Source organism: Oryctolagus cuniculus, chromosome 11 (genome assembly GCF_051225735.1).
Source record: "Oryctolagus cuniculus isolate XC-2025 breed Fujian yellow rabbit chromosome 11, ASM5122573v1, whole genome shotgun sequence".
Lineage (NCBI taxonomy): Eukaryota > Metazoa > Chordata > Mammalia > Lagomorpha > Leporidae > Oryctolagus > Oryctolagus cuniculus.
The window spans coordinates 39,853,276-39,881,159 of record NC_142877.1 but is presented as its reverse complement, the minus strand read 5'-3'; the positions used below and the strand labels follow the sequence as shown (position 1 = coordinate 39,881,159).

General features: G+C 39.0%; 1 protein-coding gene across 4 annotated transcripts in view; it reads right to left on the bottom strand.

The window, feature by feature from the left end:
- Positions 1-27,884, bottom strand: part of MACROD2 (mono-ADP ribosylhydrolase 2) — a 2,169,899-nt gene that overhangs the window by 1,143,101 nt on the left and 998,914 nt on the right. The gene's annotated exons all lie outside the window — the stretch shown is intronic.

Genomic DNA, 27,884 nt, shown 5'->3' with positions numbered 1-27,884 from the left:
TATCCCATGGAAGCACAAAATCCTGGAATGAAAGCTGAGAAACACATTACTACAACAGAAGTACAGGATAATGTAGTGTCGCAAATGTAGCCACTAGAGAAATAGACCATGAAGGCTTCAATCTTGGTCCTAATACTTACTAGTCATTTGAACTGGGCCAATCATATAAGCTTTCCTTGCCTTGGTTTCTTCACTTGTAAAATGAGAATGATTGCATCCATTGATAGGGTGGTTGAGAGGGTTAAATAATGTAAAATATACAGAGTCCTAAGGAAGGGAACCTAGCACATGGTAAGCACTCAACAAAGGTTAGCCCTTGCTATTATTACCAAGTGGCAAGGAAGGGCAACCACAGTATAGATGAGTTATCACCTCATAATAACTCTGTAAGGAGGGTATTATTATTCTTATTTTGTAGTTTGGGAAGCGAAGCTCAGAGGATTTGAAGCATATCAGCACTACACAGTTAATTTAGTGACAAAGGCAAAACTTAAATCATTTTTGTCTAGTTCCAAAGTTTATATTATTCACTTTTATCAGAATGAGTAGCTTTTCTTTTAAGGATTTCCTCTGAGAGAACAAAGGACAGAAACAACTGTTTTAAGTTTCTTCATTAACCAAAGTGACTCATTAAACTAATTGACCTCTCAGATTGGGATTCATGAAAAACAGTTCTGATCGAACATTGACATTTACATTGAAACACAATTTATAAAATTTATTTTTTAAAAATGCCACTTTCCAGGAAACTCAATGTATTGGGATGTAGACTTCTCTAAATAAGCAATTTAAACTGTAGTCTTTTAAAATCAGTTAACAAGACATTAGTGTTCACTGTGACAGAATATTTCCTTCCCTCTTCGTGTCAATTAATTGTGAAACCATAATGGCTTTTTGTTGGTTCTTTCATTCCAACTTATATTTTAATACACAATGGAAGTATGTAGCTCACAGGAATCCAGTATTTGCCCTCATGCACATTTAGTCTATATTAATCCCTGAAGAATAGATAAAAATTTAACAAATACTATTCCAATCCTGTGTTTATTAAAATATAAATCCTGATGCCACCCTTTGCAAACTGAGGGAAACTTGGGCAGTATTTATGCAGCTATAGAGAGAAACAAAATAGTAGAGCTGGAAGCTTTTCCTGCTCTCATGTACTCTCACATGTTAACAACACTGTTAAATTGTGGCAGAACTACAGTATTGGGGTTGGGAGGTAAAACGTGCCTTACAGATCATTGTGTCTCCCTTCCTCCACTTGTGGGAGTGAGGGGACTAAAATCTAGACACTTTAAGTGACTTTTGGAAGGTCAGAGAGCTAGTTGGTAGTTAATGATCAACAAAAACATACTGAGCCCCAGTGACTGATAATGCCAAACTGGGAGAGCTAGCAAGCCTAAAAGGTTTAATCACATTGGCCATTGCCTATAGAAGTAATCATTTGTGTCTCCTTAGTGGTTTCTGATAACACTGTAAATATCTAGTTGAATTAGTCAACTTACAAAGGGGGGCACTTGAGGCCACTTCAATGGAAATTTCAAAACACTAGTCTTTAGCACTGAATGGTTAGTATGCATGATTTTATCTCATTTTTATATCTATAGGATGCAGAAAAATTTCAACAAAGTCAGATACACTGGCATGTAAATTAGCTTCTCTTTTAAATAGCTAATTTCAGGTTATAAAATGATGACAGAATGAGGAAAAGAAGTCAAAAGTCAAGTCCATTGGGTTCCAGTTACATCTCAACTACTTTGGTTGACCAAATCATAGCATGAAATTCCTGCTCCATATCATGTTTACCATCTAAGCATGTACTGAGGAAAAATCTGAGACATGTATATAAACACAGGCAAGAATGAGCTTTGAAAGTTCACTTCAAATAAAGCATTTTTAATAGTATCTATTCCCTAAAATATTACATTTGTGCTATTAGAACAGGGTACACAGATTGCCATCTACCCTTCTTCAAACCCTAAGATGAATGGGTTTTCCACATTTTCTGTTTCTCCCTACATAAGGCTTATCAGTTGTTATTCTGACAATTCCTTCTCTTATTTTCACCCTTAACAATAATCCTCACTCCCAACATCATCACCATTCTGCACACTGTTACTTATAACATACTAGGAACAGCCATGCACTTTTTATTTTAAAAAATTATTTATTTATTCGAAAGTCAGAGTTACACAGAGAGAGGAGAAGCAGAGAGAGAAAGATGTCTTCCATCCGATGGTTCACTCCCCAGATGGCAGCAACGGCCGGAACTGTGCCGATCCGAAACCAGGAGCCAGGAGCTTCTTCCAGATCTCCCATGCAGGTGGAGGGGCCCAAGGACTTGGGCCATCTTCTACTGCTTTCCCAAGGCACAGCAGAGATTTGGATTGGAAGTGGAGCAGCCGGGACTAGCACTGGGATGCCGGTGCTTCAGGCCAGGGCGTTAACCCACTGCGCCACAGTGCCAGCCCCACAGCCATGCGCTTTTACATTCATTATCTCTTTTGTTTCTCATAACACCCTAAAATATACATATCCTCATCACTGATTTTCAGTTGAGGAAACTGAGGCTTGGAAGTTACAAACCTAAAGTCACACTCAGGGAGAACAGCCATTCCACTTTACCAAGGATGACATTCAGGTCACCACAGATATTCTGTGTGTGCGTGTGTGTGTGTGTGTGTGTGTGATTATTTTTTACATTCAGAACTCTTGCATTTAAATGTTACCAGATGACACAAAATTCATGAAGTATCAAATGCTAACAGTAAATGGCACCAAGAGAAAAAGGCAAGATTGGTGCTCTGGAGATTTTTTTTTTCAATCAAGGTATTAGAAGGAGCTTGATCAAAGCAGACATTTGCTTTAACAGTCAAGATACACTTTGGGATGCCCACATCTCATAGCAGAGTGCCTGAGTTCAAGTCTCAGCCTCACTCCCAATTCCAGCTCCTTACTAATATGTACCCTGGGAGACAGCATGGGACACCTTAAGTGGTTAGATCCTGGCCATACACACGGGCGACCCAGCTCGGATTTCTGGCTCTCAGCTCTGTCCAACTCTGGCTCAGCTGTTACTAGCATTTGAGAAGGGAGCCCACAGATGGAAGACCTCTGTCAGTGTCCTTAAAATGTGTGTGTGTGTGTGTGTGTGTGTGTGAGAGAGAGAGAGAGAGAGGGAGAGAGGGAGAGAGAGAGACTTGCCCAAAGTTTTGTTTGCTTTGCCCCCATAAGATGATGATGATGATGATGGTGATGGTGATGGTGGTGGTGGTGGTCTTATTAAGAGACATAGTGGCTTCCTGGACTGAAAATAATGCTAATTGTGACTTCAGGTCAATTTGAAGGTAATCATCTATGATCTTCCAAGGCAATGATACTGACACAAACCCTGTTCTCTCATTTCCTTGTACTATCAGCCAAGAAGTAACATCTTTAGATCATGTAACCATTGCTTTTACAGAAATAACTTATTTAATGAAGTAATCAGGTGGGCAATACTCTTGTAATTAAAACACTTGGAAGGAAATATGTTCCTATAAAATAGTTGAAATAATTGGTTATACTCACTGAACACTCAGTAAGATCTAGATATTATATTTGACACACTATACATGCAGGGATTGAATTCCCCAAATAATCAATCCAAAGCATCTATGCCCATTTTACAGAGGAGGGAAAAACAGGTTAAATAACTGACTCATGGCCATAAAACTGAGATATGACAGGGATAGGATTTGACTGCAAGCAACACAGGCCATGTCCTTAACCTCTAGGTTAACCCATCCTTCAATTTGTCTGGAATATTATCTAGAAACCAGTTAGAAGAGTCTAAAGATACCCCCAATATGCCCATACCTTATTCCTCAGCCCCTGTGGGTGGTAGTTTATATGGCAAAAGGAATACTGCAGGTGTGATTAAGCTAAGCAGCCTGATATGGAGGAGGCTATTCTATACTATCGAGGTGGGCCCAGTGTCATCATTTGGTGCTTGTAGAGGGACACAGGAGGAGAGAGCAGGACAGCAGCAGATGTTGGAGTGTTATGTGAAACTGCCTTTGGTCTTCTAACCTTTAGAACTCTGAAAGAGTAATTTTGTGTTGTTTTAAACTGCTAATTGTGTGGCAATCTGCTACAGCATCAACAAGAAACAAATATACACCATAGTGAGGAGAACAACTGTAAAACAGTAATGAATTCTTTGAAATGACCAGAAAATGATTTGTGGGCTGACAGTCAAAAGGATTGTCCTCTTACCATTTTGAAGTAGGAGTTAGTTCTCTGTGATTCTCTAGTTGGTGTTTGCTTTCTCAGCTTCTGCAGAGAGCCAAAAACCTTACCTTACTGAGAATTAATTCCATTCAAAGCTAGGACCCAGAAATTCATTCCCACTGTATGTCCATGGTTGTGTTTAATGTCTCCTTCCCCTCCTTCATACTAAGTGTTTGGCATGCATCCTTCTTATGCTTACTGGCATTTTCCCTCACCTCTTCAGCATGGGTTCAAATCCAGCTTTGCCACATTCCAGCTGTGTGGACTAGGGTGGGGTGAGCAAACACTCTGGGATACAGTTTCTTCAGCTGCTAATGAGGAACATTCCATACCCATCTTTAAAACCTTCTAGAGCTTCTGTGAGAATTCAGGATGTAACACAACTGAAGTCCCTGGGACAGCACCAGACGTGTACTCAGTAAGGGAAGTTTTCACTATTATCTCTAAGCTACCCTTTTACTGGTTTTCTCCCCTTATCCAACCAATATTTCCAGGACTCTGTATCCTCAAACAAATCTTAAATCTTCTAATCAAAGGTACCATGTTCCCTCCTTCTTTCCTTTGGCTGCCAAACTGGATCCACGCTAACTGCCCCCTCACCACCTGCCCATGCCAGCTTACTGCAATCTGATCTCCAACCCACCTCCCCACTAAGCAGACGCACTCCCAAAATGAATTTTCGATGGTATTTACACTGGTGACCACATTCACTTGGACTACCCTCTGTCGGAACACTGCACCCCCTATGTTTCCATTCCTTCTCTGATTGCCAGTCTGACTTACTTTTTTCTGGATCACCTTCCTTTCCCAGTCTTTAAGGCAGTGGTTCTCAACTAGGAATGAATCTGCCTTGCCAAATGCCTGCCCTAAAATATCAGCAATGTCTGGAGATATTTTCATTCTCACACTTGGTAAGGGTAAGGGGGTTACTACTGATATCTAGCATATAGAGCCCAGGGGTTCTGCTAAATAAACACCCTACAAGGTATACGACAATCCCTAATAACAAAGAATTATTTAGTCCAAAATGTCAATAGTGTCAAGGTTCAGAAACTCTGGTCTAAATAAGCCCATTTTCCAAGAGTTTGGCTTGACTGTCATTTGGTATATAGGTGTGCGTTTGTGCAAATAGCTCTTTTAACTCCAAACCAGCCTCATTTCTATAGTTAATACAATCTGCATGGAATTCACTTCTCTCCGTTTACGGTTCCATTTTGCTCGGTACCCAGAAGCTGATTATATGGAATACACCAACAGGGCTCCCAGGCCTTGGACTTGCCAATGGCTTTGGAGAATAGCTTGCAGGGAAGAAGAGTAGTATCAAGGTATATACTCCAGCCAGCACTGCGGCTCAATAGGCTAATCCTCCACCTGCAGCGCCGGCACACTGGGTTCTAGTCCTAGTCGGGGCGCCGGATTCTGTCCTGGTTGCCCCTCTTCCAGGCCAGCTTTCTGCTGTGGCCCGGGAGTGCAGTGGAGGATGGCCCAAGTGCTTGGGCTCTGCACCCCATGGGAGACCAGGAAAAGCACCTGGCTCCTGGTTTTGGATCAGCACAGTGCGCTGGCCGCAGCCCGCCTGCCGGGGTGGCCATTGGAGGGTGAACCAACGGCAAAGGAAGACCTTTCTCTCTGTCTCTCTCTCTCACTGTCCACTCTGCCTGTCCAAAAAAAAAAAAAAAAAAGGTATATACTCCTCTCCTTTCCTCCTTTCCTGAAAGGCTACCTTGAGCTATCCATTTTCCTCTTTCACTGCTTATAATGTGGCTGTTTTTACATGCCTTCCAAGTTCGGGAAGTTCTTTCTCTTGTCCTCTCAGGTTTAGCAACGATATAAATCAGCCAGAATGGCTCAGAAACTGCACTGTCTCATGTGGCTCCGCATACTCAAAACTTTGTTGAATATATCTTTATAAATAAACCCTTCTTCTTGGATGATCCAGTTCCAAGCAGATCATTTGCTTTATGCTGTGATAGTCTCTCCACCCACAGTCATTTCCCTATATCCATGATGGAACCACCAGCATCTTGGTGACCCAGATCCAAAGATTTACTGTCCCCTATTCTCTGCCCCCTATATCATGTCCCATGGCATCATGTCCTTTGGCCCTTTCCCACTGGCCATTGCTTCAGGCCAATCTATCATTTCATAATATCACTGACGACTTAGAGATTTCCTTTTTGCCCCCAATTTCCTCTCAATTTTTTTCTACCTTCCAACATCAGTACTCTCAACTCCTTGAAAGCTTCCATGATGTTTCAGATGGCAGAAGTGAATTTTCTCCCTTCTCGAAAATCTCATTTTATGTTTTCTTGCCTCACATAGGGTAACTGTCACTTTCTATCCTATTTAAACAGTAAAAAAGTTATTTTACCTCGACTATGCCTTGAGGGCACAACAGTGTTTTTCATATGTGTTATTCATAGAGTACCTAGTACTAGCCTCCATCTAGAAGGGACACAATAAGTATCTACTAAATGGAACAATTACTTTTCTTTTCCTTTATGGCAAGTGAGGATAACAGATTTTCACAATATTGTGTAGGTCTCGTAGCCTTTCAAAGTTACATCTTTTTACTTACTTTTTAAGTAAAGTAATATAGCATATCCTCTTGCAGAAAAAAGCTACAAGAGCAGTTAGAATATCAGGAAAACAAATAGTGCTATCACATAATCCCACTGAGTTAGTTCACACTGTCTCCAAATAATCGTTCATGAAATTTCCCTGATTTTTCTTTCAACAGAATTTCCATAATCAAGTGGCCACTGTCTAAACAGAAAGACAGCAAAGCAAAGCCCTTCCTCTGCCACTCTATAAAAAATAAATACTAACCTCTTAAATACTCTAGCTAATCCTGAAGATATTTATCTTTTATGTCCATGTAGCATAATGGAATTTCAGAGGTTTGGCCCAATCACTTGTCTGAACTATATGATTTTAGATAAATTTCCAAGTCTCATTTCTTCAACTGTTTAAAATAACATAGTCAACTAAAATGTGGAATAACCACAAAAATTTTATAAAAGTGTTTAGGCAAGGCATGTATTTGGGGACACCTGCATTCTTTATCAGAATCACTGTTGGGTTCAAGTACCAGTTCTACTCTTGATTCCAGCTTCTTGCTAATGTGCACCCTGGGAGGTGGGAGGTGGCAACTCAAATGGTTGGTTCCCTGCCATCCACATGGGAGACCTGGATTGGCTGCCTCTGCCCCAGCCTTTATAGACATTTGGGGAATGGGCCAGAGTATGAGAGCTGCCTCTCTTGTTCTGTCTCTGTCTTATCGTCCCTCAAAGAAAATAAATAAATATATGGACAGCTAGATAAACACAAATTTAACAAAAAAGCAACTTTTGAAACTTAAAATAATGCATAAAGTGTTGCTTAATTATTCCAACAGCTTCCATATCAACCTGTCTCAGTGAATAAAAGGAAGTTATGGATGCTGACACGCTATTTAGCAATAAACACCTGAATGACAAGCTGTAACATCTTCCCTAATCAGCTGTGTCAAGGTGAATTCATGTACACAGAGAATCAGATGAGAATTATAAGTACTCCTAATGAATGATTCTAAATTTCTAGTTACAATAGAACTGAAGTAGAAGTTTAGAGAATATTTTCACAGCATACTCTTGATTATTTCAAAATTATAATTACTAAATAATTTACTATAGTACTTAGCCAAAGAATTCTGCTTGTTTCAGGATATTAGATCTTATATACAAATAAAAATTTATTTGGTATGTAAAATATATGTGAAGGACTAAACACATTGGAAAGTTTTGTAGCAGTACTGCCACCTGTTCACTTACCTCACACAGATTCAACTCTATGATTAGGGAGGTTGGAGAAAAGAGAGAATGTGTGGGAAAGAGGAAGAGATTGTATTTTCCAAAGATGGCTGCACAACATCTCCTAGTCAACCGGATCTTCTGCAATGGGAGCTCACCCATCCCTCACCAAGAGGAGCCTATTTCTTTCACCCACATAATTCAGCAGATAGGACACAATGACAGTTTGAGATGTAGCCCTTAACTGTCCTGGCAGTTTCTGCTTCTTGCTCTTTGGGATGTTTTTGTGTTTGTGAGGAAACACCAGATGTCATGTAAGTAGCCATATTGCCCTATTCTGTGAACTAACCTGAGCTAATTATGGGGAAAAAAAAACTGAACGGAGAGACAAGTTCCAACCATCCCAGACACATAGCAAAAATATCGGTTTGTGTGTCCAGCCCAGTTGAATCTTCAAATGCCTCCAGTGCCAGAAGGCATCAAACTACAGTTGCATGAGAGAAACCCCCAAATGAGAACTGCCCCACTGAGCCCAGTCAATTCACTAAACTTTCTGATGTAATGGTAGATTATTTTAAGACCCTAGATTCTGGGGTGATTTATTACATACTCACAGATATTTGGAAAAGATAGAAACAAATTAACAGAAAGTAATATGCAATTCGGGGATTTAGTTGACCTTTCATCTCTTCGTATCAGCTGAAGTCTGCCATTCTATAAGAATGGGCTGAGAGATCTGCAGTAATTATTCCAGTGGCATTTTGTTTTCCATGTACCTTTCAAAGTCTGAATACTTCACACTATATTGAGAGTAATCAAGAATATTTCAAGATATTGATTTTTCATACAACATGGCTAAGAAGGTACTCAAAAACTGTGTGAAAAGGAAATTAAAAGATGTTTGTTTTGGTGCAAAAATATTTTGAAATCTGTGAATAGTTTTTTCATAATATGCATTTCCATGATTTTGAAGACTTCTCATATGAAAACAAGACAATTACTTATCTGGTGTTGAACTGAACAGTTATCCATTTATACTGAAAAGAAAAATGGCTCTGCTGTCCCTATGGAGAATTCTAAGCCTCCAATACAAAGCCTCTTAAGGGATTTTCAAGGTTAGTTTTGACTCAATTTGGATTTTGCCTCATAGGCTGAATTTAGAATCTATAAATGAGACATTTTTATTTCAAAAAGCTCATAGAAAAATAGAATTGGGGGCTGGCGCTGTGCCCTAGTGGGTTAAAGCCCTGGCCTGTAGTGCCAGCATCCCATATGGGCACCGGTTCTAGTCCTTGCTGCTCCTCTTCCAATCCAGCTCTCTGCTATGGCCTGGGAAAGCAGTGGAAGATGCCCCAAGTGCTTGGATCCCTGCACCCATGTGGAAAATCCTGAAGAAGCTCCTGGCTCCTGGCTTCAGATAAGCTCAGTTCTGGCTGTTGTGGCCATTTGGGTAGTGAACCAGCAGATGGAAGACCTCTCTCTCTGGCTCTACCTTTCTCTGTTACTCTTTCAAATAAATAAAATAAATCTTCAAAAAAAATAGAATTAACAAATTAATTTATTTTGTGCAAAAAAATTGAAAACCATGTATAGTTTTTTTCAGAACACATACTTCCTTGTACTTTTTGAAGATACTTCATATTCTATATATTATGACATAATGATCGATGCTGTTGATTATGATGAAAGAGGAGGAGTACAAGAATCACATGTCAAACAATGAGTGAATTTAGTTTATAAGCAGGTTCTGGCTACATTTTAGAGGACTGAACATTAATAGCTATTAACTGAACCATAATTCATTTATGTTTAAAACATTTCTATGCTTTCAGTGACAAAAGTATAATTTTATTCTTAGAGGCCCATCACCCAAATTGAAAAAGACTGATCCTTATCCAGCTGAATCTAATATAAATGAATAAAACTCGTCATGACTTCAAAAATGAAAGATGTAGATACAAGTTAAAAGCAGCTTTTACCAGGCCAAATTCTTTCAAGTTTTCTTTAGGAAAAAATATAAAATCAAAGGCACTAACATCCTAAGAAATTGTCCCATTCAGTCAACTGTCATTAATGTCTTCATATATTTTCCTACTACTGTAAGAAGACTCAACATTTAGCTAAATTTCATGAAAATATAAACTGGGAGTTCCTGTATGCTCAAGAATGCTTTAAACTCCTGTGTTTTCAAAATGCCTACTTTCCTTCTTAATTGGCATGGATGTAGCATCAAATTCCTGCTGAAAGAATACTTTGTTTTTATATTATCTTTATAGTGTTTTATTTTTCATTCAAAAATTTGCAGTGGGAAAATAATTATAACATATAGTTAATGAAAAGAAGGCTACCACGTCACCAACAGCTTCAAAAACCCAGATACTTTGACTATCAATACTTTAATGTTTGGGTTCAGATTATTTTCTACTCTTACAGTTGCTTCATTATTATTGGTGTTGTTTTTGTTGATGCTATTGACTGGAGATACATGTTATAATTATGTAAACTGATTTCCTGGCTGAATGAATAGTTATAAGGCAATCTCTCTTTGCTTTCATTCTCAAATCCCTATCTTTTGAGATATTTTCACTCTTTGATAGCACATACTTTCTATCAAAAGTCATTTCACAGCTCACATTGAAAGAGATACTTAGCTCTTCTGAAAAGAAGTAATATATAATCATTCCTCAAGCTGTCTCTGAGGAAGTGAGAAAATACTCATAAATACACTCGGCACAGTGAAAAACAAAAAGAATTTGAACATGAGGATAGAAATAGCAGATCTGAGAAGGCAAAAGATGAAAATGACCAGCAGCTTCAGACACATGGCAGGAATAGTAATGGATCTCAACCTCAAGTGCCCAGCCAGCAGCATCAGCAGCATCTGAGAACATTCTAGTAGTATAAATTCTTGGACCCATCCAGACTTACTTGAATCAGAACCTCTGGCAGTGTGGACTTAGCAATGTGTGTACAAGCAAGTCTTTCAGCTGACTTTTAATACATGGTGAAGTTGAGTGACACTGTCCTAGGCCAACACTGACAGGAGTCACAGTCCAGATGGCACATCAGAAGGCTTTCAGGGTATTTGCAACACTAATGCTTGGGTAGCACCCAGCACAGGTAATTGAAAGAATTACCTGGGTTAGTATTTCAACAACATTAGTTTCACAATCTCACCAGGTGATGTTAATCAACAATCAGAATGGAGAGAACTATTGATTTCACACACATATCAATCCAACAAATTGAATGACAAGTTGAGAAAGGACTGTAGAAGGCTGAGAATTATAGTATATTCTGCCTTAATAACTGAATGATTGTATTTAAACGGAGTATCATCTACTTTATTTTACTTCACTTTGTGTACATGTTAAAGAGAGATGAGAAATGCTTTGGAAAAGAAATTCCAAGTGCCATTCAGAAATAAATAATATTATTAGCTAGTGAAATCTTTGTCCTATGATATAAATTTAAAATTTTATACTTGATAATTTCAGTCATGTATGGTAAGCACTTTACCTGCCCAGTCCAGAACTTAGATTTAACTTAAAACTCGTTAAACAACACTGAGAATAAAATAACAGCTCTATAGATAAAATAAAACCAGAAAGTATCAGAATATGAGATGAGAGTATAAATAATGACACCACTTCCTTGTATCAAGAAATTTCCAGGCCAACGCTGTGGTGTAGTAGACTAAGCCTCTGCCTGCAGTGCCAGCATCCCATATGGGCACCAGTTCAAGACCTGGCTGCTTCCCTTCTGATCCAGCTCTCTGCTATGGCCTGGTAAGGCAGTGGAAGATGGTCCAAGAGCTTGGGCCCCTGCACCCATGTGGGAGACTCAAAAAAAGCTCCTGGCTCCTGGCTTCAGATCGGCACAGCTCTAGCTGTTGCGGCCATCTGGGGAGTGAACCAGAATATGGACAATCTTTTTCTGTCTCTCCCTCTCTCTGTCTGCAACTCTACCTCCCACATAAATAAATAAAATATTTTAAAGAAAAATCAATTTTCATACACATCATCCTAATCCTTGTAGCAAACCTGTGGGTAGATCATAGATCATTTATTAAATAGTTACAATTAATATTAATAAAGAAGATCCTGAGTCATTATGAAGGCTAAGTTTTGTTCAAAATATTTTTCTTAAAAAGATAAAGTAAAGCAGGCAAAGACTTCTCATATGGAAGGCAAAAGCACTAGCACAGAAGAAAATTGGACCCATAAAACAAGAAATAGAACAAAGGCATCTTAAACAGGACACAACAATCACTAATAATTAAAAAGATGTTACTTTTCTCTAATTTATAAAGTAGTTCTGGCCATCAAAAATTAAGAATTAAAGACTGAAGTGACAAGATAAGACTTAGAGGTGATATTCACAGTCCATATCTGATGATGGGCTCGCATCCAAAGCAAAAAAAGAAGTACCATAAATCACTGAGAAAAAAAAGTCTGATTTTAAAATGAGCAAAAGTCCTGAAGAAGTATTTATAAAGAGGAGATCCAAATGGATGTTAATAATATCAAGAGAATTAGGGGATGGCATTGTGGTGCAGTGGGTTAAGCCACCACCTGCAATGGTGGTATCCCAGATGAGCAACAGTTGGAATCCTGGCCACTTCACTTCCAATCCAGCTCCCTGCTTAGGTGACTTGGGAAGCAGCAGAAGATGGCCTAAGTGCCTGGGTCCCTACCACCCGCATGGGAGACCTGAATGAATTTCTATGCTTCTGGCTTCTACCTGGCCCAGCCCTGGCCATTGCAGCCATTTGGGGGGTGAAACAGAAGATGTTCTCTTTCTCTCTCTCTCTCTCTCTCTCTCTCTTTCACTCACTCACACACTCTCTCTCTGTAACTCTAACTTTCAAGTAACAAGTATTTTTAAAAAAAGAATGTGAAAAAGTTTTCAATGTTCTTTTCAAGAAATGCAATTTAAACCACATTGAGATACCAGTATACACCCACCAGAATGCTAAAAATTCCAAACAGTTTTATGATCCAGCAATTCCACTCCTGAAACATACCCAAAAGAAGTGAATGCTGTTGCTCACCAGAAGATGGGTTCCAGAATATTCTTAGTGGCTTTATTCATAACTAAATATGGGTAGGGAAAACTCAAATATCCATCAACAGAGGAATGGCTAAACATCAGCATACACATACAATAGGATACTATGTTGTAATAAAAAGAATGAATTGTTATGTATGCAACATGGTTGAATTTCAAAAATGTTTTTGTTGTGCAAAGGAGTCCAGATAAAAAAGCATACATACAAGGAGGGGTGTTGTGATACAGGAAGATAAGCAGCCACTTGGCTTGCCTGCATCCCATGTCAATCAGAGCGCCTGGGACTGAGTCTTGCATTCACTTCCAATCCAGCTTCCTGCTAATGTGCACCTGGGATAAAGCAGATGCTGGCTGGAAGCCTGAATGGAGTTCCTAGTTCCTGGCTTTGGCCAACCTCAGCTGTTTTGGATATTTGGGAATGATCCAGCAGATGGAAGTGTCCTCTCCCTCTCCCTCTCTCCCTCTCTGTCACTCTGCCTTTCAAAAACATAGAAACAGATAAACAAACTTCATATTAAAGAAGAATATATAATGTGAGTCCACCTATGTGAAGTTCAAGAATAAGCAAAACTAATGGATGACATCTTGCCTAAGAGGAGGGGAGAAAATGAAAAAGTGAAATGAACAAATGCTCTGGAATGCTTGAAATGTTCTATGCTGAATCAGGGGTGGTTATCTAACCACACGCACTTAAGATATGGGCACTGAACTGGACGATGTAACTTAGTTAAAATTGAAAAGACAAGAAAAAGCACAACCTGTTATCAAAAGGCAACATTTGAAATGATTCTATCAATAGCAGCTTCAATGCTTATGCGACTCAAAAACACAGTTATCAAAAAGAGGGCCTTTTTAGGATTTTTGTCTTATCATATAACCCATGCATATTAAATACTGATTTTTCTCAAGTTGTTAAAAATGAAGAAAAAATATTTTCCATATTCCTTGACCATTCTTCATATAAACATACTCCATCTGAAAAGAGATTCAATTTTCAACCTCTCCACAATTTCTTTTCTAGGTTTGATTGTTCATACATGTCTAAATCGGATAGCAATAGCCGTGCTTCCAGTTAGTTTACATTGTTGAAGCAAAATGAAACTCTGGGCATGTACCATTTTATACTGGATAAAATTTATTACCTCTGTAATCAACTTATTAGATTATATTAAATCAGCCACACTTAAGCTATAAAAAATTAGAATAGGTATCTAATAATATTTTTTTAAAAAAATAGCAAAAGCACATAACTGAAACATGGCATTTTGCTTTGTATTGCTCAGTTATTGATATACTTCCATAAACAACCAGTTCCAGGTGATTATAATGAAAATTGAATATATAACTTCAAATGTTGATGTTGCTGCTCTCAGACTGGTCAAGACAGAAGAGGATAAAACATCATTCTCTTAAATTGACACCAGCTGCTTCTTAACAATCACCACGTGCATGCTTATCTTGCTGACCAATCCGAAGTAGGTTCCTTAAAAGCAAACATCTGCTGCCCATTTATAGTCATTTCTACATGAAAACAGGTTTCTCAAAAACAACTTAGGCTTTGGCAACACAATACATGTGCTTCCAGAAAAAATGATCTTTCTGCCTTAAACTGTGCTACAATTTCTAACTCCATAACCCTCATTTCTTAGCAAAACACAATTTCACAATACTTTTTCTTTTTTTTTTTTTTTTGTTATCACAATACTTTTCATTCAAGGTGCTTTGTAGACTTATTTTTTCTTAAAAGCAATTTATTTATTTTCATTTTTAAAAACATTTATTTATTTACTTGGAAGTCAGTTACAGATTGGGAAGTGGGGGAGAGACAGAGAGAGAAGAACTTCCATTCACTGGTATACACCCTAGATGGCCACAATGGCCAGCGCTAGGTCAGATCAAAGCCAGGATCTAGGAACTTCATCCAAATCTCGCACGTGAGTGCCAGGGACCCAATTACTGGGGAAATCCACCTCTGCTTTCCCCAGGCAATTAGCAAGGAACTAGATTGGAGGTGGAACAGCCAGGACACAAACCAGCACCCATATGGAATGATGGCATTGCAGGCAGCAGTTTTACCCACTAGGCCACAATGCCAGTCCCTTTCATTTTTACTTTAAAGCCAGAGAGACAGAGACAGAGAAAGACAGAGAGATAGATGGAAAGAGGTCTTCCATCTGCTTTTTCACTTCCTCATAGTGCCAGGATTGGGTCAAGCTGAAGTAAGGAGCCCAGAAGTCAATCTAGGTCTTCACGTAGGTGGTGAAACCCAAGTATTTTTGCCATCATCTGTTGCCTTCCAGGGTATGCATTAGCAGAAGGTTAGAGCAAAATCAGTGGACTGGGCCGGCGCCGCGGCTCACTAGGCTAATCCTCCACCTTGCAGCACCGGCACACCGGGTTCTAGTCCCGGTCGGGGCGCCAGATTCTGTCCTGGTTGCCCCTCTTCCAGGCCAGCTCTCTGCTGTGGCCAGGGAGTGCAGTGGAGGATGGCCCAAGTCCTTGGGCCCTGCACCTGCATGGAAGACCAGGATAAGTACCTGGCTCCTGTCATCAGATCAGCGCGGTGCGCCGGCCTCAGCGCACTGGCCGTGGCGGCCATTGGAGGGTGAACGAACGGCCAAAGGAAGACCTTTCCCTCTGTCTCTCTCTCTCTCTCACTGTCCACTCTGCCTGTCAAAAAATAAAAAAAAAATAAAATAAAATAAAAAATAAATAAATAAATACATAAATCAGTGGACTAGGGGCCAGCATTGTGGTGCTCCAAGGAAAGCAGCTGCATGTGACACTGGCATCAAATATGGGCCCCAGTTGAAGTCCTGGCTGCTCCACTTCTGATTCAGTTCCCTGCTAATATGTTTGGGAAAGCAATAGAAGATAGTCCAAGTACTTGGGCCCCTACACTCATGAGGGAGACCTAGAAGAAGCTCCAGGTTCCTGGCTTCAGTTTGGTCTAGGCATGGCCATTGTGGCCACTTAAGGAGTGAATCCATGGATGGAATCTCTCTCTCTCTCTCTCTCTCTCTCTCTCTCTGCCTTTCAAAACAAAAACAAAGCAAAAAACAGAGGGGTAGGGACTTAAACCAGGCTATGGGAATTAGGCATCCCCAAAGGTGACATAACCACTGCACCAAACAACTGACCCAAAGAGAATTTTTATTTGTGCATCTATCCCCCTCCACTCCATGACTGTAAGCACCTCTTCCACGTGCAGATGGCATTCAATGTGGGAGAAAAGTGACATTAAATCTGCTGCCTTCCCATTTTGAATTGAGCACACAACTTTTCAAAAATAGCAGTACAATATAGCAAATGGGTAATGGAAGCCAGAATGCTTGGGTTCATGAGTTACAAAGATAAGAGTTCTAAAGCTATTATTACCATGTGGTTGCTATTATTACTATTAATTACATGACAAAGCAGAGAGTTACCATTCCAAATCCAGGAACACAGGAATGCATGCAGGATAACAGATATATTTTATTTATATAAAATCAGAAGGAAATTGGAGAGGTTGAAATTCTAATTCAGAGTATTTGCTATTCCAATGTACTTGAGAAGAGCCACCAATTCAATTAAAACAAATGCAACACACCATTTATATTCCATTAACATTCTGAAGCTCCGTTCCACCTTGAAAATTGGATGTTTATACAAAAAAATCTTAAATTCATTCATGAGATCTGAATTTCTGTGGCATTCCAATCTCTCAGTATTTAATTTTTTGTTTGTTTTTTTGTTTGTTTGAAAGGCAGAGAGAGCAAAAGATCGCCCATCGTCTGGTTCACTCTCCAAATGCCTACAAAATCCAGGGCTGGGCCAGGTTGAAGCTGTGAGCCTGGAACTGAATCTAAATCTCTTATGTGGATGGCAGAAACTCAACAATTTAAGCCATCACCTGCTGCCTTCCAAGCTACACATTAACAGGAAGCTGGAATGGAGAGAGGAGCTAGGACCTGTTCTCAGGCATCCTGATATGATTTAACCACTGAGCTATTGTTAAAATGGTGAGCTCCCTCAACCAAGGGTTTACCTGGGGTGGGGGTGGGGGTTCTAATTCACTGTTGTAAATATAATATTTATTAAATCATTAATGTCTTACTCATTTCATTCTCTACTTTGCATGTCAGCATTTCTAAGTTGTAAGAAACTCAAAGAACAGTTCTGGAGACTAGACAATGCTAAATCGATCCAATATTTAGGGATATCCTCCCCCTGCAAGGAACAAAAGATTGATCATTACGAATCTACATGAATATCTTTTCTTTTTTTCCATTTTCTTCTAAGAAAAACTCAGAAAAGTCATTTTCCAGTTCAGCAGGGAGAGGATCATGTGTTAATATTTCCATCTTGAGCTTGTCATGGCATTTTTAGTGTTGTTTTCAAGGGTAATAAGGCCCATAAAATGTCAATCAAAACCCACCCCCAGCAGGGAATGTGTTGGAAGCTGTTACATAATCAGCATGCCTGTTTCAGCACAACACAAGTGGCATTTTTCATGTCAATACTGAATTCATGATTTTAAATCCCAGATTTCCTGTACCTCCGGGTTGCCACAGAGGCCAGAACTGTGGTGTTCTGAGCAAGCTGAGTCAAAACCCCAGAGTGCCATTGCCTAATAGAGTAATGAGTCATCTCACTCTCCCAGGACTCCTTCCCCTGAGTATAAGTATTAGGAGGAGGTGTGAGGGAAGGGCAAAGCAGGGCACTTCTGACAGCCATGGGAAAGGCTGCAGAATCTCTGAGCCCATGCAGACACTCAGATTTTCTCAGCTGCTGCATAAGCACAAATTGAAATTTGGATGCTAATGTGTTGCTCAATAATCTCTAGGTGTATACCCCAGCCTCGTGGATTAGAGGACCAGATACACACTGCACTGTGTCTGAGCTTACTTTAGCTGAGAAAAAGAAGAGCATGGTATAGGTTTTCAGTTTTATACCTGAGTTAACACTAGCTAAGGCATTTTAATCTTCTGAGTTCTACACTATGCCAAAAACCAAAGATGGAAAAGACATTTTGGATCAGCAAGCTAATGAACTATTATGCTTTCTCCAGAGTATATTCCCCAACCAAGCCAAACTGTAAATGATTTAGGTAACAGGACTTTTTTCTTAGCATCTTCTCTCTCAAACTTCACTTAACAGTTTTACGGTAATGAAGACTGAAAGAATATTCTTTTAGCAGGTGAATAAATAGGAAGAAGAGAAAAGTAAACAGGAAAAAGGGCACCAGTGAAGATGAAGAGTGGAGGATGAGAACAAAAACACAGGAAGTGAAAATGGAGAAAGAAGTGACGAAAGTAAAAGGATAAAAAGAGAAAGACGGTAAGAAGCAGCAATGGTGAAAGAAGGAAGAGGAGAAGGAAGAGAGGAGTAGTACGAAAAGAGGAAGAGGAAGTAACCCATTTTACAGATTTTTGTTTGTTTGGTATTTCCATGTTTGTTACAACCTGACTTTTTTTTCCCCCAGGCCATATAGAGTTTCAGTTTCTAGAAAGTATTTCAGAGCCTCATGGAAATTCTTAAAATGTAATGAAGAAATACTCTTTTTCTGGTTGTCATATGGAATAATGGTTTCAAAGTTGTTCAGAATTAATTATGTATCCCTTTTCCCACTATATGATTTCAGTCCAAAGACTTTCTTAATTACTTGGATAATTCTTCATCTGTAGTACCTATTGTCTTCTACCTTTACAAGGCTTTTACTTAAAAAAAAAATCTTACTCAACTCTGTTACGAAGGAATTACAGCACAGAGCTAAAAGGCTAAGGATGGGCCGGCATTGTGGGGTGATATGCTAAGCCTCAGCCTGCAGCGCCTGCATCCAATATGAGCATTGGTTCCAGTCCTAGCTGCTCCCCTGTTAATGGTCTGGGAAAGCAGTGGAGGAGGGTCCAAGTACTTGGGCCCCTGTACCCACGTGGGAGACCTGGAAGAAGCTGCTGGCTTCAGATTGGCACAGATCCACCACTGCAGTGTTTGGGGAGTGAACCAGCAGATAGAAGAACTCTCTCTGTAACTTTGCCTCTCAAATAAACAAGTATTTTTTACAAAAGGCTTAGGATGAATAGATTGATAAATGATAAGTAGATGTAAAGACAGATATACCTATTTGTACACACATTGCATTTCACTGATTCTAATGCACTGTTGACCATAAGGTACACCAATATGCTATGTCACATTGAGAAGGGTGTTACTACCCTTTAAGCTAAAAAATACCATCAATTTTAAGTTTCATCCTGATTCAGAACTGCTCCTAACTGTATTCCAATCATAAAAGAGGATTAGCCACAGATTGAAAGACACTGTGAAAAACAATAACCAGTATTCTTCAGGAGTGTCACGGTCATAAAAGACAAAGGATGAGTAAGAACGTGTTACAGACTAGAGGTTAAAGAAGAAATAGTAAGTAAATGCAATGTGAAGTCCTAGATAGGGTGCCAGAATCAAACAAAAGAATGTTAGAAAAATTGACAAAATTGGATTAAAGTCTGAAGTTCAGTTAAGAATAATGTAGAACTTGCAAATTTCTCTTTCTTGATCATTGTTCTATGACTGTCTAAGATACTAATTTTAGCAAGAAAGGAATGGGAAAGATGTATTTAAAAAACACTCTTCCGGACCAGCACTGTGGTATAGTGGGTAAAGTCTACACCTGCAGTGCCAGCATTCCACATGGACTCCAGTTCTATTCCCGGCTGCTCTTCTTCCTATCCAGCTCTCTGCTATGGGAAAACAGTGGAAGAAGGCCCCCTGTACCCATGTGGGAGACCTGGAAGAAGCTCCTGGCTCCTGGCTTCAGATCAGCAAAGCTCTAGTTGTTGTCGCCAGCAAATGGAAGACCTCTCTCTGCCTCTGCTTCCCTGTAGGTCTGCATTTCAAATAAATACATAAATCTTTTTAAAAAATTACTTTTTATAACTTTTCTATAAGCCTGAGATTCTAACTAAAACATTTGTAAAATATGAAAGAATATGTATCTTTGAACCACTTAAAACCAGTACTTGTGATCCAGGCAGGCAGATAGGATAAAATAGATTAGATTTGTGAGCTGGAAGACCATGCTTTCACCATGCCCCCTGACCCCTTCTGTACACCCACCTGCCAATCAGGCTATGTAACTACTCCCCTTTGGAAGTAGATAAAAGGCCTGGAACACCCTAAAATTCCTCTCTCCGCCTTTACTTCACTGCTCGTGCTAAGCTACTTGTGGCTGCTCATAACCAAACGCTCGCTGCACATGGCTCCTGGCCTGCTCTCGGCTTGGTATGGACCCCAACTTAGTCTCTAGACTTTTCTTTCTCCATTAGACAAAGCCCTCTCTCCCTAAATGAAAAGCTTAGAAACTCACCATGTCGCCTGGTCTATTTGAGCCAGTATTCAGAATTCTTCTCTGAATACATGGCAAGAGCACACACAGCTTATTAATTTTGGGAAATATTAATAAGCAAAACAGTTTCACTTGGAATTCTATAAAAAGACAGATATATTCATATCTTTGAAAACCATATTCATTATTTGAAGGACAACATGGTATGGTAAAAAGTGTGCTGGCCTGGGCATCTAATTCCTGAGTTCTAGTTCATTCTGACCAAATTCACAAGAAACATTCTATAATGCCTCAAAAGGATTACTCTGCTTCGCAATTTCTTTAGTCGGCAACATGAAATTTTCGGGCTAAGTGGTTTTTAAGGGCTATTTCATTTCTAATATTCTCAGTATCTATATTAGCAACTAACCAGAATAGATCAAAAAGTGCTGCTTTTACCTAAAATCAGCAAAATAGCCAAAGTTGTTATTTTTTGAAAGGCTGCATGCATGACCACACACACACACACACACACAGTCACAAATACAGAACTCTATATAATGAGTACAGAATAAGCTACATCCTAGAGAAACCCATGTCTACTATGTGTTCACCAAGTGCTTAATTTATCCTTTGCACATAAAGATGCCAGGTATTATTAGTGTGAAATAAAACTCAGCACTTTTTACTAAGACTAGCACCGTTCTAAAGCACCCTCTCAAAAAAGAGATCAAGTGGGCAGAAATGTGAGTGCAGACATATATTTTATTAGCTTTTCACCCATGCCAAAACCTTGGTTTCTAGTCTTCAGTTGATCTGTATTAATGGATGAAGACAAGGCACTAAAATGATATGTGGGTGATGTCACATACGATACTTTCCTATCTTGCACGTGGAATTCTACCCCTAGAATTAATGAGAAACCAGAATCCTGTTCTTACCCTGAATTCTTTAGCAAAGGGGAGATAATGAGAGGATTTTTAAGTGTCATAGTGGGAGCTAAGAATTTTCCTTTGTAATTAAAGTCTTTGTGAAAAAGGCACACAATGTGACAGATATGTTATTGTGAGGAGTCAGACAGGTTAATAGGCAGCCAGGTTTGTCATGGTGGAAATTGGGGGTGCAAAATGCTTGCTTTCCCCAAAAGTTATCCTTAGCAAGGTCATTATCATCTTAAGAACAGACAAGCTACCAAAGCTGACCAAGCCAGGGAATTTGGTGGAGAAAATGTACGTCATTACATTTTAAAGACACACACACAACAAAGACCTCTCCCTGGTAAATGTCAGCACGATGGTAGCAGAACTTTCATTTGGGGAAAATTTTACCCATTTCTCCCTCAGTGATATAACTGCATAGGGGAGTGGTAGATTCTATGCTGCTCATTTCAACACATGCTGAATAATGAAGGGTGGCTGTGGAGGGAAGAAGGTAGTTTCCCAGTCAAAGGGAGTGGAGAAGAGCTGGAGGGCTAGGAAGAGATTAGTCGGTGATATGTAAATTGGGTGGCTACTTTAAGATGAATCAGGAATTATGACTAAAGTATGGATTGACCCATAGGCTTTTGCTCCTTTCTGGGATTCTCTTACTCTTGGTCTCTTTGGGAAGGGAATTCTGATAGCATGCATTCCCCTTGGGTAAGATCAGACAGATTTCTCATGAGTAACCAAATGAGACAGTGCTTTCTCAGCCTTTCTCACTGAAGTTAAGACTATCTACAGAACAGTGTCTAGACTGGTCTAGGCTTAAGGCTACCTCTTTTGGTAAGTCAGTCATTACCAATGGATTTTCTGTAAGTTGTGGCTTTTTAGAGGAGCTGGAGGCTCTACCCTAATTGTGGATTCCCACTAGTGGGTTAGTTAACCATCCTGCCAACCCAACCAGGGAGATGCAACAGTGCTTACAAAGAAGATTCTTGCTGCTACCTGTTGCTAATCAATCCTGCTCAACAAGGCCATTCATTGCACAACTCCAGGGGGGTATTGTTCACATTGCTTCTGTTTGAATGAATTCCTCAAAGTTTTACATCTGTGGCACTGCAATTCCCTGTTATTTTATGCTCCGTGTGCTGGAATTTTATTTGTTGGTTCACTTGTATGTGGGGGAATAGAGGAAGAAGAAGAAACAAAGATGGCAGAAGGGAGGGCTCGAGCAGAAGGAATAACTGACAGGAGTTGTGAAAATATCTAAGGAACACCAGATCACTTCTAAAAATGTTATATCCTTTCTACCTTCGGAGCTTTGTCTATGTTGCCAGCAAATGCTTGAACAAAGAAAGATCACTCGAAGGACAGCTAGATCAATATCTACAAAAATTCAATCTCAGCTGGATGAAGCCTGAAGGAAAAGGGAATCATTTTGCAATGGCTTTTAGGTGTGGTTCCCAGACTAGGAGTCCTAACAAACTGGGAACTTGTTAGAAATGCAAATTCTCAGGTCCCACCCTAGGCCTACATAATCTGAAATCTGAGGGTGGGACCCAGCAATCTGTTTTATAAACCCTGTAAGCAATCCTGATGTGCAAATGTAAGAACCACTGCTGTTTAGAATGAGCAAAGAAAGTTTAAGAGAAATGTCCTACTGCGCAAAATTTGAGATTTTTCATGGGGTGGGGGTGAGGTAGGTAGGTTACACATTAGTTTATGGATACCTGAGGGATTGCATCTGCATAAAGGGCACATACAAAAGTAGACCCTGGTCCCTCAGCAGGTTTTTCAGATGCTCTAGCTGGATAAAGCACCAAAGAAATCAACCTTATACCTTGCATAGCACTCAGTCTTGATGGCAGTACCAGAATTTGTTTTAAAAATGTCAATATTGGCTTCCCACTTCCCACTAGCACAGACTTCTAGGTCAATCCTTTGTCTTCTCATCCATCCCTGGAAGAAGGAATTCAGAGGTGAAGGAAGAGAAAAAGAAAGTCCCATATCTCCTCCCTTTGTGTGTGTTTGAAAAGTTGGACCTCTCTGGAAGTTGTCCTGAGGCAACATCAAGAACTTCCCATTCTTAAAATATATCTCTTGTTATTTCTAAACCATCCCATATATTTCTGATATCATGTGTACAAAATGCACATTTAAACCAGGTAAATTCTTGCCATCCTCTAAATTCTTGGCCTGCCAACAATCTGGATATATGAAAGATAATACATGAATTAGCTACACGTGAATATAAGCCACTGAATCCAACTTTACCTTCAATAAGAGAATCCAAAGAGATCTAGTTAGTCTCAATGTCTCTTTGTAGAATTCAGTTTAAAGGCTGGATAAGCCTTGGAAACATAAGTGGTAAATGAATATCAAGATATGATCAGAGAAAAGCCAAGAATCCATGCGAACTTTCATTATGATTGATATTAGGTACATATTATAGTAAAATCATGCACTAAATGTTAAAAAAAAAGATGAAGATGTTAAATGGATGACAAATCTAATGGTCCAATGGTAAAAAGGAGAAAATGTGCATTTCAAAGTAAAGCCATAGCCAGAGAAGCACTACAAATGCTATCTCCCAGATGAGGGATGAGAGATCCGTGGCATACTTGCTACCCCTGCCTGTTTCAGCCCAGGGCAGGCATTACTGCCAAGGCTTGCACTCCTTCATGTGGAACCCAGATTTAGCGTCAGCACTCTGAACACCAGCACCTGGGAGTCACTCCCAATCAATCACACTTGCTATTGTACCATGTGTTACTGTCTAGAATGGGCCTCAGCAGGCCACTGGGTTCTGCTCCTAGCTCTGCCTCTCACCACTTTGCCATAGGAAATTTCTCCTACACAGTGTCCCAAAGTCTATCTGTCCTAAACAGTAACCACCATTAGAATTCCATAATAGACCAAAGAGTAATTATATGAAATGTGTACTTTCATTTCCTCTCCTTATCAGTACAACTGATACACAAATGCATTTTCATTTTCAACAAATGGGGGGGGGGGGTGGAATCAATGTTCCTGAAGCTATAAAAAACAAAACAAAGCAAGCAATTATGACAACCAATGATATATGTATAGATCATATAAATGTATCCCAAAATACAGGGTACTTTTAAATGGTACAGGTTATTCTTTACATTTTAAAAAAATTTCAAATTCCATGATTATGTTTTTAGTGTATAATGAAAAAATATAACTGAACATAAAATCTATGAATTTTGGGGTATTATCACTTATTTCAAAAAGAAGTAAAACAAGGGAACTTTTAAAGAAAAATATGAAGTAAATAATAATGCACACAGCAAAAATCTTGAAAGTGGCATGTCACTGGCCAAAATCTGATAAACACTATTCTGTGCACAAGTAGTAAACCTTGCCTGATTTCACTGCTGATTTACTATTCCATAAGGAGACCGTGCCAACTGCCCAACAACATGGCACTAACACTTCCAACTGCCCCCTAATTAAACATGAAGTTACCCTTGTCTTCTAACAACTATCTCACACTAAAATTTTACGATTTAAAAACATCTAACTCAGGAACTCAGCTACGATGCAAGAGGTAGAAAACCCTAGCCCTTAATGGGACCTATAATCTACAATTAATGTGGCTATATCCTTAGTCACAACTAACTAGTGTCACCCCCAATTAACTTTCCCAAATAGGTTTTCAATTAGCACTAACAGTTCAAACTACTAAAAAACAAAAGCACAAGGTGGCATGGTAATAGGACTGCTTCCAAGAGTATTAATTTACTCTGACAACTGACAACAACAAAAAAATTCTAGGGGAAAAAATCTTTTCTGTTTACCTTTGTCACTTGTAATACAGTCCCTCCTTAGGGGTCTAATTTATTTGACATGTTTAGAGAAGCCATTTTTATTATCCCATATCTAAATTATAGTCAATTTTTTTTCTGTTTTAGAATAATACCAGGTTTCCGTTTGTCAGAAGCATTTGTCACTGAGTGGTGAGATTACATTGCAAGAGATGTCATAAGCAGCAGTTTGTCACCACCTGCCACATTAAATGAACCTCAGTGGAAGCACTAGGTTATAGGGCAAGTAAGCAAGGCTTTTACCACTGCCCCTACTTAAACCATGCACTAATTTGTACAAGTTAAATGCTAGCCCAGATTTTTTTTATTTTAGTACTAGGTAGAAATAATGAGAGTCTAAATCAATAAAAACTTCACGTAAGTTATAGAATTCCTGAAAAAGAACCAAGAATTTTACTTAAGATAAAACCATAAGAATTTTTTTCTTTTCAGGAAAAAAAAAAGGACAAAAAAAATTCTAGGACTTTTAAATCTGGTCAGCCAAATCATGAAATCTCCAGGTAAATCTACGGAGAACACTGTGGGGCTATCCAGCTTCCTAAATCCTTGCTTTTATCTGTCTTGGACAACTTCCTGCTCCTCCTCTTCTCTTCTTCAGCTAAGAATACAGCCCAAAGTTTTGTGGCTCTGCAGCTCAAACCTCAGGCTTTACCCACATGGGAAACTCAAATTGAGTTCCATGCTCTTGGTCTCTGCTTGGCCCAGCCCCAGCTGTTGCAGCCATTTGGGGAGTGAACTAGCAGATAGATTATAAGCAAGTAATATTAAAAAAAAAAAAAAAAAAAAAAACAAAAAAAAAAAAAACAAAAAAAAACAGTAACTCAGGCATTGATAAAAATTAAAGAGAATTCAGAAATCCTCAACAAAATTCTGGGCAATCAAATCCAACAACACATCAGAAAGATCATTCGCCTGGACCAAAAAAAATCTTCCATGTTCATGGGTTGGAAGAATCAGTATAAACAAAATATCCATACTACCAAAAGCAATTTACAGATTCAATGCAATACCAATCTAAATACCAAAGACATTCTTTTCAGATCTAGAAAAAAAGGATGCTGAAATTCATATGGAGGAACAGGAGACCTCAAATAGCTAGAGCAATCTTAAACAACAAAAACAAAGCTGGAGGCATCTCAATACCAGATTTCAAGGCACACTACAGGGCAGTTATAATCAAAACGGCCTGGTACTGGTAAAAAAAATAGATTGACAGACCAATGGAACAGAATAGAAACAACAAAAATCAATCCAAACATCTACAACCAACTTATATTTGACCAACGAGCTAAAACCAATTCCTGGAGCAAGGACACTCTCCTCAACAAATGGTGCTGGGAAAACTGGATTTCCACATGCAGAAATATGCAGCAAGACTCCTACCTTACACCTTACACAAAAAACCATTCAACATGTATTAAAGATCTAAATCTATGGCCCAACACCATCAAATTATTAGAGGACATTGGGGAAACCCTGCAAAACACTGGCATAGGCAGAGTTCTTGGAAAAGACCCCAGAAGCACAAGTAGTCAAAGCCAAAATTTACAAATGGGATTACTTCAAATTGAGAAGTTTTTGTATGGCACAAGAAACACTCAGGAAAGAAGAGACAACTGACAGAATGGAGAAATTATTTGCAAATTGTGCAACTGATGAAGGATTAATAACCTGAATCTACAAAGAGATCAAGAAACTCTAACAACAAAAAAACAACCCAGTTAAGAGATGGGCAAAGGACTTAAACAGGTATTTTTCAAAAGAGGAAATCCAAATGGCCAACAGACACATGAAAAAATGTTCAGGATCACTAGCTGTCAGGGAAATGTAAATCAAAACCACAATGAGGTTTCACCTCACCCCGGTTAGAATGATTTTCATACAGAAATCAACAAACAACAAATACTAGGGAAGATGTGAGGAAAAAGGTACCCTAATGCACTGTTGGTGGGAATGTAAACTGGTAAAGCTACTATGGAAGACAGTATGGAGATACCTCAAAAATCTGAATATAGACCTACCATATGAACCAGCCATCCCACTCCTGGGAATTTACCCTAAGGAAATGAAATCAGTAAACAAAAGAGCTATCTGCACCTCCATGTTTATTGCAGCTTAATTCGCAATAGCTAAGACATGGAATCAACCTAAATGCCTATCAACTGAAGACTGGATAAAGAATTTATGGGATATGTACCTTATGGAATACTACACAGCAGTCAAAAAAGTGAAATCTGGTCATTTGCAAAAAAATGCATCAATCTGGAAAACATTATACTTATAGTGTAATAAGCCAGTCCCAAAGGGACAAATACTATATGTTTTTCCTGATCTGTGAGAACTAATAGAGCACCCAAAATAAAATCTGTAGAAGTTAAATGACACTTTGAGAAGCAATGACTCGAACAGCCCTTGTCTTGACTGTTGAAGAACAATTTCGATTTCTTTGGTTTTTTGTCTTTTTCATTCTTCATACAATTTGCTGAACTCTTTACTTAACATAGTTAGTCATATGTATATAAAGTCAATTAGATCTGGGGAAAAAATAAGAGTGGGAATAAGAGAAGAAGGAGGAAGTTTGTAAATTGTATAGTTCTGCATGCATTCCTATATATTTACTTCTAAGGGTACAGTTTTAAAACTTGTCAAAGGATTCCAAATCCCATTA